This window comes from Prionailurus viverrinus, chromosome A3 (assembly GCF_022837055.1).
Source record: "Prionailurus viverrinus isolate Anna chromosome A3, UM_Priviv_1.0, whole genome shotgun sequence".
Lineage (NCBI taxonomy): Eukaryota > Metazoa > Chordata > Mammalia > Carnivora > Felidae > Prionailurus > Prionailurus viverrinus.
In genome coordinates, this window is record NC_062563.1 from 39,525,545 (window position 1) to 39,540,112 (window position 14,568).

At 36.6% G+C, this 14,568-nt stretch overlaps 1 protein-coding gene across 5 annotated transcripts in view; it reads right to left on the bottom strand.

The window, feature by feature from the left end:
* SEL1L2 (SEL1L2 adaptor subunit of ERAD E3 ligase) overlaps nt 1–14,568 on the bottom strand; it is a 123,902-nt gene that overhangs the window by 63,372 nt on the left and 45,962 nt on the right. The gene's annotated exons all lie outside the window — the stretch shown is intronic.

Here is a 14,568-nt window from a genome sequence, read left to right on the forward strand (position 1 = left end):
GAGCCACCCAGGTGCCCCATGTTTTATATTTTTAAAATAATGTGCTGCCATATTAGTTTGGGTTTTTCTTATGAGGGGGTTCAGATGAACCTCCCTAATATGTGCCATTTTGGCATGTGGATTATTTTGAGCTGAAGACATTCAAGGCTGGAAAGACTCAAGAAGAGCTTTTTACCTCCCCCTTAACTGCCCATAAGAATTTAGATAGAGGGCCTGGTCCAGGAAGATAGCTATCACCAGAGATAACCATGCAGAGTATGGGCTAGGTGTGGTAAGATAGGGGAAGTTGGTAGGTCATGTTGTTCCAATTCCTCCCTGTCCTATTGTCTCTACATGGCATGAAAATCATTTGTTTATCAAACATTTGCTCTTCCCATCTTCCTGTGAATTGTCTTCCTTCCCTTTGAAGCCCTAGTCCCTTACTTCCTCAGGATGGTTTATAAGCCTTACTCACCCATATAAAATTAGATTTGTTTTTCTATTAATTTGACTTATGTCAATTTAATTAAAAAACCAACCAAAAAAACCTCCTTTCCTCCTTTACACTCTCCTTATTTTTTAACCTCTGCATTTCAAGATCACCTTGGTTTTGTTCAGAAGATAAAAGCTGTCTACAAAAGTATCCTCTTCCTGTCTTTTGTTAAAGCGTCTGGAGGGTGGAGGAGATAGAAAGATGCTTCTGATGGTAGGAAGGAGAAGGATGCTCCCCAGTCTGGGAAAGTGATGCAAGGTTCCACAAGTACAAAGCAGGACAGAAGGTCTTCAGGGAAGGGGCTGTTTGGTGTACTCTAAAGAAATGATCTGAGCACCAAGGTCTCATCTTGCAGACTCCCTTGTCTGAACATGGCCCATAAACCTGAGAGCTATAAGATTCCAAGAGAATATGAGGACCAAGAAATGGACATCGCCTAGATATCTAATGTGCATCTAGGATTGGAGGAGAAAATCTCCCTGAAAATTTTGCTCTGCCCAAGGCTCCCTCCTCCTCCCCAACAACCTTTCTGAGACCTTGGGGAAAACACAGAGAGAGAGTACCAATAACAACTTGCCGTGTTGGGAAGAGGGCTCAGAATTAATTTTATAGGATTTAAATAAAGAAATGGAATTTTACCTGGTACAATAATATTTCTCAAACACTTATATAACACTTCACAATTTTCAAACCATTGTCATCAGTTTACAGATGCAGAAAGCTATTTGGAGAGTCAGCTTTACAGCTCCTACTACACCCACACAGTGCATGTGCACATGTGCAACACACACACACACACACACACACACACACACACACTCACACACACACACACTCACACTCCCTTCCACATCACAGTGCCTCTTGAAGTCCATTATGACACTCAGTGAAACCTCTGATTAGGTGAAACATGCCTGAAACCATTTAAAAAGAGAGGCATTTTGAGGTTTGATGCCTCATTAAGAAGACTACAAAAATCTTTAAGTGGTTCCTGTTTTTCTTCTCCCTGACAAACCATCAGAGTTGTTAAATTTCTTTTTTATTTTTATTTTTATTTTTTTAATTTTTTTTTTTTAATTTTTTTTCTCAACGTTTATTTATTTTTGGGACAGAGAGAGACAGAGCATGAACAGGGGAGGGGCAGAGAGAGAGGGAGACACAGAATCGGAAACAGGCTCCAGGCTCTGAGCCATCAGCCCAGAGCCTGACGCGGGGCTCAAACTCACGGACCGCGAGATCGTGACCTGGCTGAAGTCGGACGCTTAACCAACTGCGCCACCCAGGCGCCCCTAAATTTCTTTTTTAAATTAAAAAAATTGTTTTAACTTAAAAGTTAATTTGCAATTATTTCGAATGCTTCAAGTATCCAATCAATTCAGTAACACCAGACACTTTTAGTATCTAATTTTTGCTTTGAGTTATATGTTAACTATAGTCATGACTAAAGAGGAAAAATAATGGGAAAAAAACCTACCAATCTTTGATTTGAATAGCAGTTTCTCTTATTATCATGCTTTCAAAGAGCAAAAATCCATTTTGAAATGTTGACTCTGCATGCACATACATATGAGAAATGATACACCACTACAGATTTCCACCCATGGTTTTTACTTCTATTTGTAATTCTATTTTTGACTTCCCAAATGTACTGAAATAACAGTTTTCTTTACAATAAGAGGGCTCAATTATCAAATAAAATTCTCTTGACAACACTTTAATTTCCTTTTTATGGTTTAACAATTTCCAAATTTGGGGAAAGCATAGTCAGGAAATGACTCGAGGATATTATTCTGAACTTGACGTAAAGAACCTTCCTGAATCCAGAATCTTCTTCTTCTTCTTCTTCTTCTTCTTCTTTTTTTTTAAGATAATTTTTGAAGTTTATTTATTTATTTTGAGACAGAAAGAGGGGAGGAGAGGTGGTGGGAGAGGGAGAGAGAATCCCAAGCAGGCTCCCTGCTGTCAGCACAGAGCCCACTGTGGGGCTTGAGCTCATGAACTGTGAGATCATGACCTGAGCCAAAATCAAGAGTCAAAAATCTGCCCAATCGACTGAACCACCCAGGTGCCCCAAATCTGGACTCTTCTCAACAGCCAAATAGTGGATGCCTGTTGTTCTTTCCTGATAAGGGCTCGAAGCTAACCTGAGTGGTGGTAGGAATGAGCATCAGGAGTAGAAGAGGGCACAGTAGGTGTGCCAGAGAGCAGCAAGTATGGGAAGTACTTCAACTAGATGGATTTGTATTTCAGTGTTTGACAGAGACATAATTTATAGAAAGTTCTTGACATGTTATTACATCCGCAGTCTTAATTATCATTTCATACCTAACTTGAATACTGTTATGGGCTGAATTGTGTCCCCCTAAATTCATATGTTGAGTGTATCTCAGAATGTAACTTTATTTGGAGATAAGGTGTTTAAAGAGGTGATTAAGTTAAAATGAGGCCATTAGGGTGGGATCTTAATCCAATATGACTGGTGTCGCTATAGGAAGAGAAAGAGACATCAGGGAGATGCAGGCACTAAGACCATGTAAGGATACACTGAGAAGCCAAGGAGAGATGTCTTAGAATGAAACCAACTCTGTTGGCACTTTGATCACAGACTTCCAGCCTCCAGAACTGTGAAAAATAAATTTTTGTTGTTTAAGCCACCTTGCCTGTCGTATTTTAACATGACCTCCCTAGCAAACTAATACAGATGCCAACTCTGGATTACATGGAAAAGAAGCTGCTCTTTCTTCCTACTGGAAGGGATGCACCCAACTCAGCTTCCTATCAGATCAGTGGCTACCTTCTAAAAATAGGAGGGCATGTAATTTCCCATTGGCTCCCAAGGTCTCCAGGTGCTGGACATCTGACTTGCCCAGGCAGCTGGGTGCCCAAGTAGTCCACCTCTGACAAGGTCATTTTATCATGATTATACTCTAGGTAGGCAGTGTAGTAGGTAGACTTTCCATGTGTCCAGCAATCCCAGGACCCAGCTCACCTCTCTGTAAGATGATGGGAGAACTGGAATTCTATGTGTTCTCTTGCTGACCCTCCATCTATAAAATTCTCTAATGAAGTCTATTCTTTAATCCCTATAACCTGTTTTTGTGGCATTCAAGAAAAATCCTCTTGTTGATAATGAATTCCAAAGCAAAGCTTTGGAACAAAAAGAGCTCGCTTGCTGCAGATATTAATGGAAAAGGAAAGAGCTGGAAACAACTTAATCTCTGTCATTCATACATTTACTTGTCCATTTAATTGGTATGAATTGAATATTTATCATGTGTTAGACACAATGCTAGATATTGTGTTTCCAAAGATGATGGAGACACTGTTTGAGCCTGGCAGTGGAGATAGACATGTTTGCCAAAAACTACAATGCCATGTGGTAGGCACTCTGTAATAAGGCACTATGAGAGCATAGGAGCCTTCTTTGTAAGCAACAGAAACCCAATATTATTGACTTAAGCAAAAGCAACTTATTGGGAGGCCACTGAAACTCATAAACTCACTGGGGTAGGTCTCAGGAATCAGAGCTTTCTAGAAGCAGAGACAGATATTGCTATAGGACTGGATTGAAATCCAGTCCTTTTAGGATCTTCCCCTCTTTGCTCCAGACTCCATGGCAAGTATAATGGGTCTATTCAGGGAAGACAAAGGTTCTCATTACATTCCTGTAAGAATATATCCACTGGAGAAGACTTAATTCCTCAAAAAGAAATTGAGAGGGTGAGAAAAGTAAAATGGATGATCAGAAGCGACCAAACAGCAAATGCCCGCTTGGGCACTGGACTCTTGCTAGGGGAAATAAAAAAAAATCTTCACAGATGAAAAGACACTTCAGATAGTTCTTGAAAGGAGGTAGGAGTTTGTTGGGCCAAGAAGATGAAACTGGCATTCCATTTGGAGGAAACAGTCTATGCAAATGAACCAATGAAAAAATGATGGGGGGGCAGTGTATCTTAGATAAAGAATGATGGTTTGAGAGTCATGTTTGGTCATGTGGTCCAGACTGGTGGTGGGAGTAGGTGATATTGAGGGGAGTGTACAGAGGGCTGAGAAGGGAGTGGGGAGAGGGAACAGAGGTCATTGTGAAGGTGAAGGCAAGCTTGATATGGGAAGAGAAAGAGCAGAAGTGGCAGGAAGTTGGCTCTGATCAGACAGAATTATTTTGGAGTTTGAAATTATATTGATGAAACAGGTCTATATGTGGCTGGTAAATGACTGAGGAGAAACAGAAACAAAGATTACTGGAATTGTGGAAGCCTAGCAAAAAGGATAAGGTCTTCAACATGGATAGTTAGCCCCTGCAGAGTGCTGGTGGCCTGTAGCCATTGACTGACTGATGTAGGGGTAACAGCGTAACCCCTTGCCTACAGGGAGGGGGAAATCCTCTAGTGTTATTCACTTGTAAAGCCCTAAACTTCTCCTGAAACCCTATCTTTGCCCAACTCCTTCTCTTGCCCTATCCTGTATTCCTCACTCTCTTCTATGTTTCATCACGTCTAAAACTTTAACATTTAAATTTAACATTTAAATTCAAATAAATAAACAAATACCATTTAAGTCATCTTAAAAAGCAAAGAGAAAAATATTTGTATGTCAAATTATAGTTATATTAAAAATGACATGAAGGATCATTGAGAGTTAAAGGAATTAACAATTAAGCTAGGAGATGGATATCTTTTAGTCTGACTAAAAACCAGGTGCTTTCAGCATTAAAATGATACAAGGAGATAAAAAAAAGAAAAATTTTCTTTCCCTTGCAGAAAATCTTGCCTACACAGACACTGCATCCTTCTTATTTAATTTCAATTGTATTCAATATAAACCAACTTTAGTTTCTGATTTTCTGAATAATGCATCAGAAGAGCTCTTCACATTTGCCCTTAATGTCTGCCAGGAAGATACAATCCCAGATAAGGAGGGAGAATAATGATCCATTACTAAAAATAACATTCCATCTAAGAAACAATGACTCAGCAAAGAGTTTAGTCAGATAAAGATGTGATCAACTCAAATGCACTTGGATAAGAGCACAGATATTTATAATAATCAAGTTTATTCACACTGTCCCCAGATCATTGTTGCCAAACATAAATACCTTCAGTGGTATTGCTAGGAAATGGCATACAAATTGTGTTGTAAGTAGAAAAACATTTTCTCCTCAAATATCTACTAAGCAAAACTTGAAATAACAAGGATTCTGACTTTCTTTTTTTTTTTTTTTTTAATTTTTTTTTTTAACGTTTATTTTTGAGACAGAGAGAGACAGCATGAACAGGGGAGGGGCAGAGAGAGAGGGAGACACAGAATCGGAAACAGGCTCCAGGCTCTGAGCCATCAGCACAGAGCCTGACGCGGGGCTCGAACCCACGGACCGTGAGATAGTGACCTGGCTGAAGTCGGACGCTTAACCGACTGCGCCACCCAGGCGCCCCAAGGATTCTGACTTTCAAAGATTAATTCACTACCCCAAACTTTTAGCAGAAAGAAATATGGTTTATAAAACAAGTGAAGAACCAAAAGCAATAATTATTATATTATAATAAAAGCTAACATTTATAAAGCACTTAGTCCCCAAGCAGTTTTTTCACTGTGAGAGGAGGGAGCTATTATCATTCCTGTTTTACAAATGAGGTGATACAGGCCCAGAGAGGTTAAGTAACCTGTCCAAGGTCACACAGTTAGTCCCTGATAGGCAAGAATTCAAATGTAGGCAGAATGACTGCACAGTCTGCTCATACTGTTTGTCAGAGCTACACAATATGCAGAATTATGTGAGGAACACAAATTTACTATCAATTACTGAAAAATTTGAAAAATGAGTTCAAAATACACTTAAAAATAAATGTATTGTAATTGAAGTATTTTAAACGATGAATTTATTTATAGTAATACTTCTTTTACCTGAAATTATTATTTTTTTAATGTTTATTTATTTTTGAGAGAGAGAACATAAGCGAGGGAGGAGCACAGAGAGAGAAGGAGACACAGAATCTGAAGCAGGCTCCAGACTCCTAGCTGTCAGCCCAGGGCTGGACACAGGGCTCAAACTCATGAACTGTGAGATCATGACCTGAGCCAGAGTTGGACACTTAACCAACTGAGCCACCCCGGTGCCCCTTTCAGACATTATTAAGAAATGTGTCCATATAAATAATTTTTTCCCATTAGATGAGTCATATCCCTTTTTATTTTGACTGTTTTCTGATGGAAATGTGTCTAAAAAGTATACAATATATTCCTCCGCCTTCCCCAACAAAAGATAATGAGCATGATTTAACCTGGGTTGATGATTTAGAGCATCATTATGCACACCTGACCATACCCAGACTAGTTGATTTAGACATCATTACTTAAGACTGTGCTTGTAGGAGACCTTGGATAATGGAAAGCCCTTCAGCAATGAGTGGGAGCAAAAGGGACAAGAGAAAGATGGTGATAGGCTGTATTCAAGGCCCTGTGAAGGGTTAAGAGTGCCTGCTGGCTGGCTTAATAGTTAGCTGCACTTGCTAATTTGCAACACCTTACATTACTGTTTCCCAAAGCATACATGAGAAAATTGTAAGTGGTACACACACAAACTTTAACATTTTGATAGTTAATATACTTGATATACATTCATCTATAGATTCTATTTGTGGCAAGTGGCACATCTATAGATTCTATTTGTGGCAATTAATTTTCATTTTTTTTCTCTGAAAAATTAACCATGAAATATTTAGGACATACAAAAAATCCAGAAAGGAAAACATACTTCAACATAACCTTTCTATTTCACATAATTTAACAGATGGTAACATTTTGCCCTGTTTGTTTTAGGTATCTAAGGAAACAGAATGGAACAAATACACTCAAAGCCTCCTCCCAACATAATCCCAGTGTTCTCTCTTCAGAGGTAGCTATTGTTCTGAAGTTACTATGTAGTCCTTTTACTACATATATGTACCCAATATTATTTCTATACTGTAAAACCATACATATGTACATGTATATATGTATATAATATATATATATATAATATATATATACTTCTGCAATTTGCATTTTTATCTTATGAGATTTATATGTCTAGATACAAGTAGGCTTCATTAATTCATTTTAACCAGTGCCAATGGTCAAAATTCTTTGTATGACTAAACCAGTTTATCTATTTATTCCTCCATTATTTACCCTACCAATTCCACAGATACTAACTTTTTCCACTTGAATGCTATAAAAACCAGTTCTGCAATGAAAATCCTTGCACACATTTTCTCATACAGATATGTGAGAATTTCTGTAGGATATATTTCTAAAAGTACATATGCCAAGTATAGCATATAAGCATCTTAAACTTTACTAGATATCACCATTTTGCTCTTCAAAGAGGTTGCACCAAACATACATTCCCAACAGTGATGTATAAAAGTTCTCATTTCCTTAAATTCTGGGTTGCTTAGGGGTTATCTGATCTTTTAATCTTGCCTATCAATGTGAAATGATAAATCTTTATCAAATTTGAATTTCTGCAGTTACTAGTTAAGTATATTTATTGGTTTTTTTTCTAAGAATTGTATCCTTTGTTCAGTTTTTAAATTAAAAAAAAAATATTTATTTGAGGGAGAGAGAGGGACAGAGTGTGAGCAGGGGAGGGGCAGAGAGAGAGGGAGACACAGAATCGAAAGTAGGCTCCAGGCTGCAAGCTGTCAGCACATAGCCCAACGTGGTGCTTGAACTCCTGAATTGCAAGATCATGACCTGAGCTGAAATTGAACGCTTAACCAGCTGAGCCACCCAGGTGCCCCTTTGTTGAGTTTTCTACTTGTTTTTCCTGTTGATTTGTAGGTGTTTTTTATACAACCAATTCTTTCTTGGCTCTATTTGTTACAATATCTTCTTTTAACGTGTGGGTTCTTTTTCACTCTATAATTATAAATACCTATTAAAACTTTTAACTTTAAGGTAGTCAAATTTATGAATTTTGGCATCATGGTTTTACTTTAGTCTTTTGTAAGAATTCCTTTCTTATATTAATATCTTAATGTTTTTTTAAAAATTATTATTAAAGTTCTGATGTTCATATTTAGGTCATTAATCCACCTAGAAGTTACTTTTGTGTATGAGGTGAGAATGGGATCTGATCTTATTCTTCTTCCAAATGAGAATCAGTTGCCTGCATACAATGTTTATTTTTTCACAGCTGATTTGTAATACCTCTGTCATATACCAAATTCCCGTATATATATGGGACCGATTCTAGACTCTTTTCTATTTTTTTTTAATCCATATGTCAATACCATATGTTTTATACAATATAATTTTATAGTAAGAATCTAATGGGGCAAGTTCCACTTCTCATTCTACTTCAAAAGTATATTGGCTGTCTTTAGACTTGTTTTCATATATACTATTAAAATTAGCTTATTAAATTCTATGAAAACCCCTTTGGGCAATTTTGAAACTAATTTGGCAAGAAATGATATCTTAAACTTTGAATCTTCCCATTCAGAAACATAAAGACTCTTCAGTTATGCAGGTATTTTTTATATTATTCAATAAAGTTTTATGTTTTTCCACTTCTTAAACATCTTGTAGATATTTTGTTAGATTTATTCTTAGGTACCTTTAGTTTTTATTGCTATTTTAAATAATATTTTAGCAGTTTAATTTTCAGTTGTTTTTTGTATCATATACAGAAATGCTATTGATTTTTATATATTAATTTTAAATCCAGCAACTTTGCCAAACTCCATTAATTTTCATGGTTTAATAGATTTTCCTGAATTTTTCAATATCAACATCATATCGTTCTGGTGAATTATTCCTTTGAAAACTATGTGATAATGTTTTCTCCCTATTTATGGCTTTACCTTGAAGTCTATACTGCATAAAAAATCAGATTTCTTTTGCTTAGTATTGGCTGTGATATCATTTCCATCCACTGACTTTCAGTCTTTTTGAGTTATGTTTTAAGCATATCTCTTTCAAATAGCATATATCTTTGACATTGTCTTAATCTAAAGGTCTCTGTCCTTCAACTCTTAGTTTCTTTCTGGGCTACATTCAGGGGAGTATCTTCTGATCTTTCTCTAGTTCATTAACCTGTTCTTCCACAGTGTCTAATCTTCTGTCTAAGCCATTCACTTAATTTAAATGAACATACTTTTCATTTTTTTTTCCTTCTATTTGGTTCTTTTGCACAGACGTCTACTCCTTTTTTCATGATACCTCTCTTTTTTCTTACGGTTTCTTAACAACTTAAACATATATTTATTCCACAATTTTTTCCACATTGTTGTTCTACTATATCAAGACTTGGGCATGCTATGTCTTATGTTGTGCACGTGTATGTATGTTGGTGCATGTACATGCAAACTGACTCTGAGTAGATTTTTTGTTATGAATAGATTTTTTAAATTGGTGCAATTTATAAAATTTTCTTGTAAGTTCATCCTCAACAAGGCTTTTTATGTAGGAAATGTGCAAATGTTTTTCCAAACTGGTTTTGTGTTGCTTCTGTCAGTTTTGCAGACTTATCATCTTACTGATGGAAGGAAATTCTTATATGTGAACATATTGACTTGAAATTACCAAAAAAAAAACCAGGTAGCATAAATTCAAATTCAAATCTGTATAAGGTACAGGGCTGTGGTGTAGGGTTTTTCAGGGAGATGTTTTTCCCCTGTGAGAGCCTAAATAGAGGAAGAACTTCCTCGATATCTGCCTAAAATGGTAGGTGGCTTATCTGTTTTTTCCTAATATTCCTTTCACTGCATGAACAACTCTATAAAACTCTCAGTTTTATTCATAGCTCTTCATTCCAATTGTCTTGTCAAAAATCCCAATGTGTTTTTGATTTTCCCAGCCTGGGATTTAAAAATCCAAGGCTCATGCATTACCAGCTCTGATCACAGTCTGCCAAAACTGTGTGAAGGATGCGAATTCGCATCCTTATTTTTCATCACTTCTAGCACTTGAGGATTTCAGTTTCCTGTGAACCAGCTTTGCATTAAACACACACACACACACACACACACACACACACACACACACACAGAGTGGGGAGGGGGGAGTTTGGTATATTTTAGGCATTAGTTTTAGGTATTTATAGTAGCAGGATTTTCCTATTGGATTAGCCTACCATTTTGCTAGAATAGGAGAGATTTAGTAATTTTCTTTTAAAATCAACTTATTAAAAACCACTCTGTTGATTTAAAGAAAAAAAATCAGCAATAGGAAAGGTATTAAATGGTGTGCGTTTGGGTTCTCTGATAAGCAGACTCTAAGAGTTCAGGGTGTTTATTAAGAAGCACCCCTGGGAAAAAAGTAGGATTAGGCAGAGGGAGAAGCTGTGATGCAAGGCTAATGAAACAGTTGACTGGCCCTCCATCTCAAGTTAGGATGAGATGGTCAGGACTTTATATTCCTGAATAGATTAGTCACTGGAAATTGGCAGCCCTAGGGAGGAGGTATGACCTCGGGGTACATGCCTCTCTGCACCTGAGACAGTCTCTTCACTGCTGAAGGCAGTCTGTGAACTACACTTCCAGTAATTGGGCTCTAAGAATCTCACTGAAGGGGGGATATGAATGGCACTTCGCAATGTCCTCCACATACATTCCAAAGTCAATAAAGTAGAATACACATGATAAACTTAGCCAAATGGTCACAGACCCCAGAAGTGATAAAAAAGAATGCCAAGACAAGCTTAAAGCAAGATTGCAAGGCAAACTTCTCCAATCAAGAACATAGTAGTGATCTGGTCTGATCACCAAAATTAATGATGATTAACTCCAAGAAATGCCAGTAAGGACTTGTCAGGAAGGACTTAGAAGTAGTGTTCCAGTTGCCAGCAGGAATATGCTCCATTGTTCCCAGTGCATGATTAATTATTGATTTGTCTTGCTAACAATTTAATAAAGGTAATTAATCTATGATACTCAATTCTGTCTCAGAAAAAAAGGATTGCTATTGAAGTTATAGTGAAAAGATACCTAAAGGGAAAATGAACATGCCATTAAAAAAATGGAATGGATGTGAAAGCATTATGTTCAACTGTAAAACAATATTCAAATATACTCTAAAAATGGAAGGCTCTCTTATGTTTATGTAGCACTTATAGTGTAGTATATTGCAAAGAATGCTGAAATTGGAGTCAGAAGACCTGATTTTATATCCTAGCTTTACATAAAAAGAATTCAACTCAATTTAATTCAGCAAATATTGATTCATATTAAGTATGTGACAGATACAATGCCAGGCACAGATCTTGCCTTGAAGTAATGGTAGTGCAAATGCTATTGGTTATTATTTGACAAATTCTAGGTAGGGGGAAAATGGAAAATGGGTAAACAGTTTCTCTCTTTTAAAAATGTGGAGAAACATATTCATATTCTAGAAACAGCTTGATGTTAATCTCTTTGATTTCTCTAACAGGTTATTATACATGGGTTGTAAGCCTTGAGTTAAGGAGATGTGGTCACTAAGAATTAGGAAAGGTTTTTGATAATGTTAAGTTAAATCTCCTTTCTTGTATGTGGAAGACTAGTAAGTCTTGGGAACAGCACTTTTATAGAACACCTATATTCCATCTCTTATGATATCCTATGTGTAAAATGCTGAAGTGGGAGCTGAGTGAGAACAGAGTTGAACAAGGTTTTTAGCTTGATAACCATGTATAACCTATATTCCCAGTTTATTCTACAGCTTGTAAAGTTCAAACCCTCCCTCTAGAGAAGGTTACTTCTCCATGGCTTTCCCTACCTTCTTAATTCCTGATTTGAGAGGTACTGTTCCTGGACTATCTCACAGTGACCCACAGTGAAACCAACAACTCTTCAAGTTGTCTCAAAAGAATATTCACTCTTGAAAAGCATTTGTCAGGAATATAGATTTTTACCAATGATTTCATAGAGCAGAATGAAAGATGATTAATTCTAAGAACAAAAACAACTTTTAATGGTCAGCTTAGGCATCACCAATTTTAAAATATCATTTGGGTTCCCCTAACTTTGGAGTTGTGCTGGTTTCTCAAGTTAGCGCAGTCAATAACCACCTTTCTGGATCCTTAGGTCTGCTTTCTCCCATTGTTCTCCCATTCTCTCTTCTTCTTACTTTAACAAAAATAACAGAATTCTTCTCCCTGGCTCTACAGTGCAATTTCTTTCCATGTGTAAATATTTGGAATCAGATGACACCAGGCTTCTGTGTTGAGTTGGAGGTAGGGGATCAGGAGGGGATGTTTATCTCCCTTCTATCCACAAATGCCTCTTAAGGTATCTTCCATAACAAGGGCAGTGCACACTGTACAAGGCATTCCGGTAAATACGGTTTTATTTTCTCAACCTCATCACTAGATTTTTATCTGGTTGATCAGTGTGTAAATATAATCCTAGAGATTTATGGTAAATTATTGTGGGCTCTAAGCTCTAAATTTGGCCGTATCTTGTTAATTCCTCTAAAAAAACTTGGGGTAAAAGATTGGAAGGATGCTGATCAAAATTTTGAGTGAGAGAAAATCAGGAGAGAATAGCTTATTAATTAATTGATGTAATCAACAAACCCTTTATTAAACTTTTTCTCAAAGGACTCAATTTAAATGTGCCATTTATTTCCTATCAGAGCTCTACCTGATATTTCAAGTCCATGCATGTCAACATTTTTATGTCATATCTAGAACTCCTCAACTGAGCAGGGAAGCAGCCTTTTGGAGTAAATGTGGGAGAAAACACTCTTAAATATTAAGGTAAAACAATTAAAAATCATTATCAAATAAGACTCACATAAAAAATTATCAACTAGAATCAATAAGAGTCCTCTGGAGTCCCTTAGTTCTCAATTTCTATCTATTGGTCTTATTAGCAGTGACCACCCTTCTATATGTACTTCTGTCAGGAAGAAATATTTTTCTAATTTATGTAAATCTTCAGACTGTTATAAGACAGGGCTTCTCAAATGTCCTTGGAACATTCATGTAGTCAGTGATGAATGCATGTAACACTCTCTAGAGGTCTGGAGAACAGGAAGGCATTTCTTTGAAGTCTTCGTTTTGATATCAAAACATGAATTTTGAAGTCTTTTGCATACATTATAGTTGTGAGTTCTAAAATAAAGATGTTTGCAATTATTTACTATTATTTACTTCCTTCAAAACCTTCAAGTAAATTTGGTGGTCAGGAAATTGTAGCATCTTTATCATGTAATTCAATATTTGCCCAAAGCCATTTTCAGGAGCATGACGTTAACATTTCTTCATTATTGTCACCTTACTTTTATGAGAAGCATATGGCATAATGGGTAGAGGACTTTGGCACCAGACCATCTAAGTTCAAATCCTAGTTTTCCTGCTAGGTAACTTTCATAATGCTAAGCAAATTATTTCTCTGTGCTGCAAATTTCAAGTGTTATAAAGTAGAGATAATATAACCTATCTTAAATTGGGTAGAGCACTTAATATAGAAAATTCTCAATTAAAGATACCTTATTATTTTTTATTATTAGGTATAATATAACCACTTCTACATAAGGGAAAGAGATCTCTTTTGAAGGGTGGTATTATTTACTCTTTTATTTTATTTGTTTTTAAATTCCAGTATAATGAACATACAGTTTTATATTAGTTTCAGGTGTACAATGTAGTGATGTACTTACTCTTTTTTTATTTTTTTAAAAGTTTATTTATTTTGAGAGAGAGAGGGGGAGAGAGATAGAGAGAGAGGGAGAGAGAGAGAGAGAGAGAGAGAGAGAGAGAGAGAGACTGTGAATAGGGGAGGTAGGGGGAGGGAATCCCAAGCAGGCTCCACACTGGCAGCAGAGAACCCAATGTGGGGCTCAGTCTCATGAATTGTGAGATCATAACCTGAGCTGAAATTAAGATTTGGACACTTAAGACAATCTGACAATAAATCATATTAAAATAAATGTAAGTGATGAACCACAGGAATCTACCCCCCAAACCAGGCACACACTGTACACACTATGTTAGCCAATTTGGCAATAAAGTATATACATAAAAAAGATTTGGACGCTTAACTGACTGAGCCACCCAGGCACCCCTCTTATTTACTCTTTTAAACAGCAGAAGCTCCTTCAACAATCTGTACCTTCCTTACTTGCCAAAT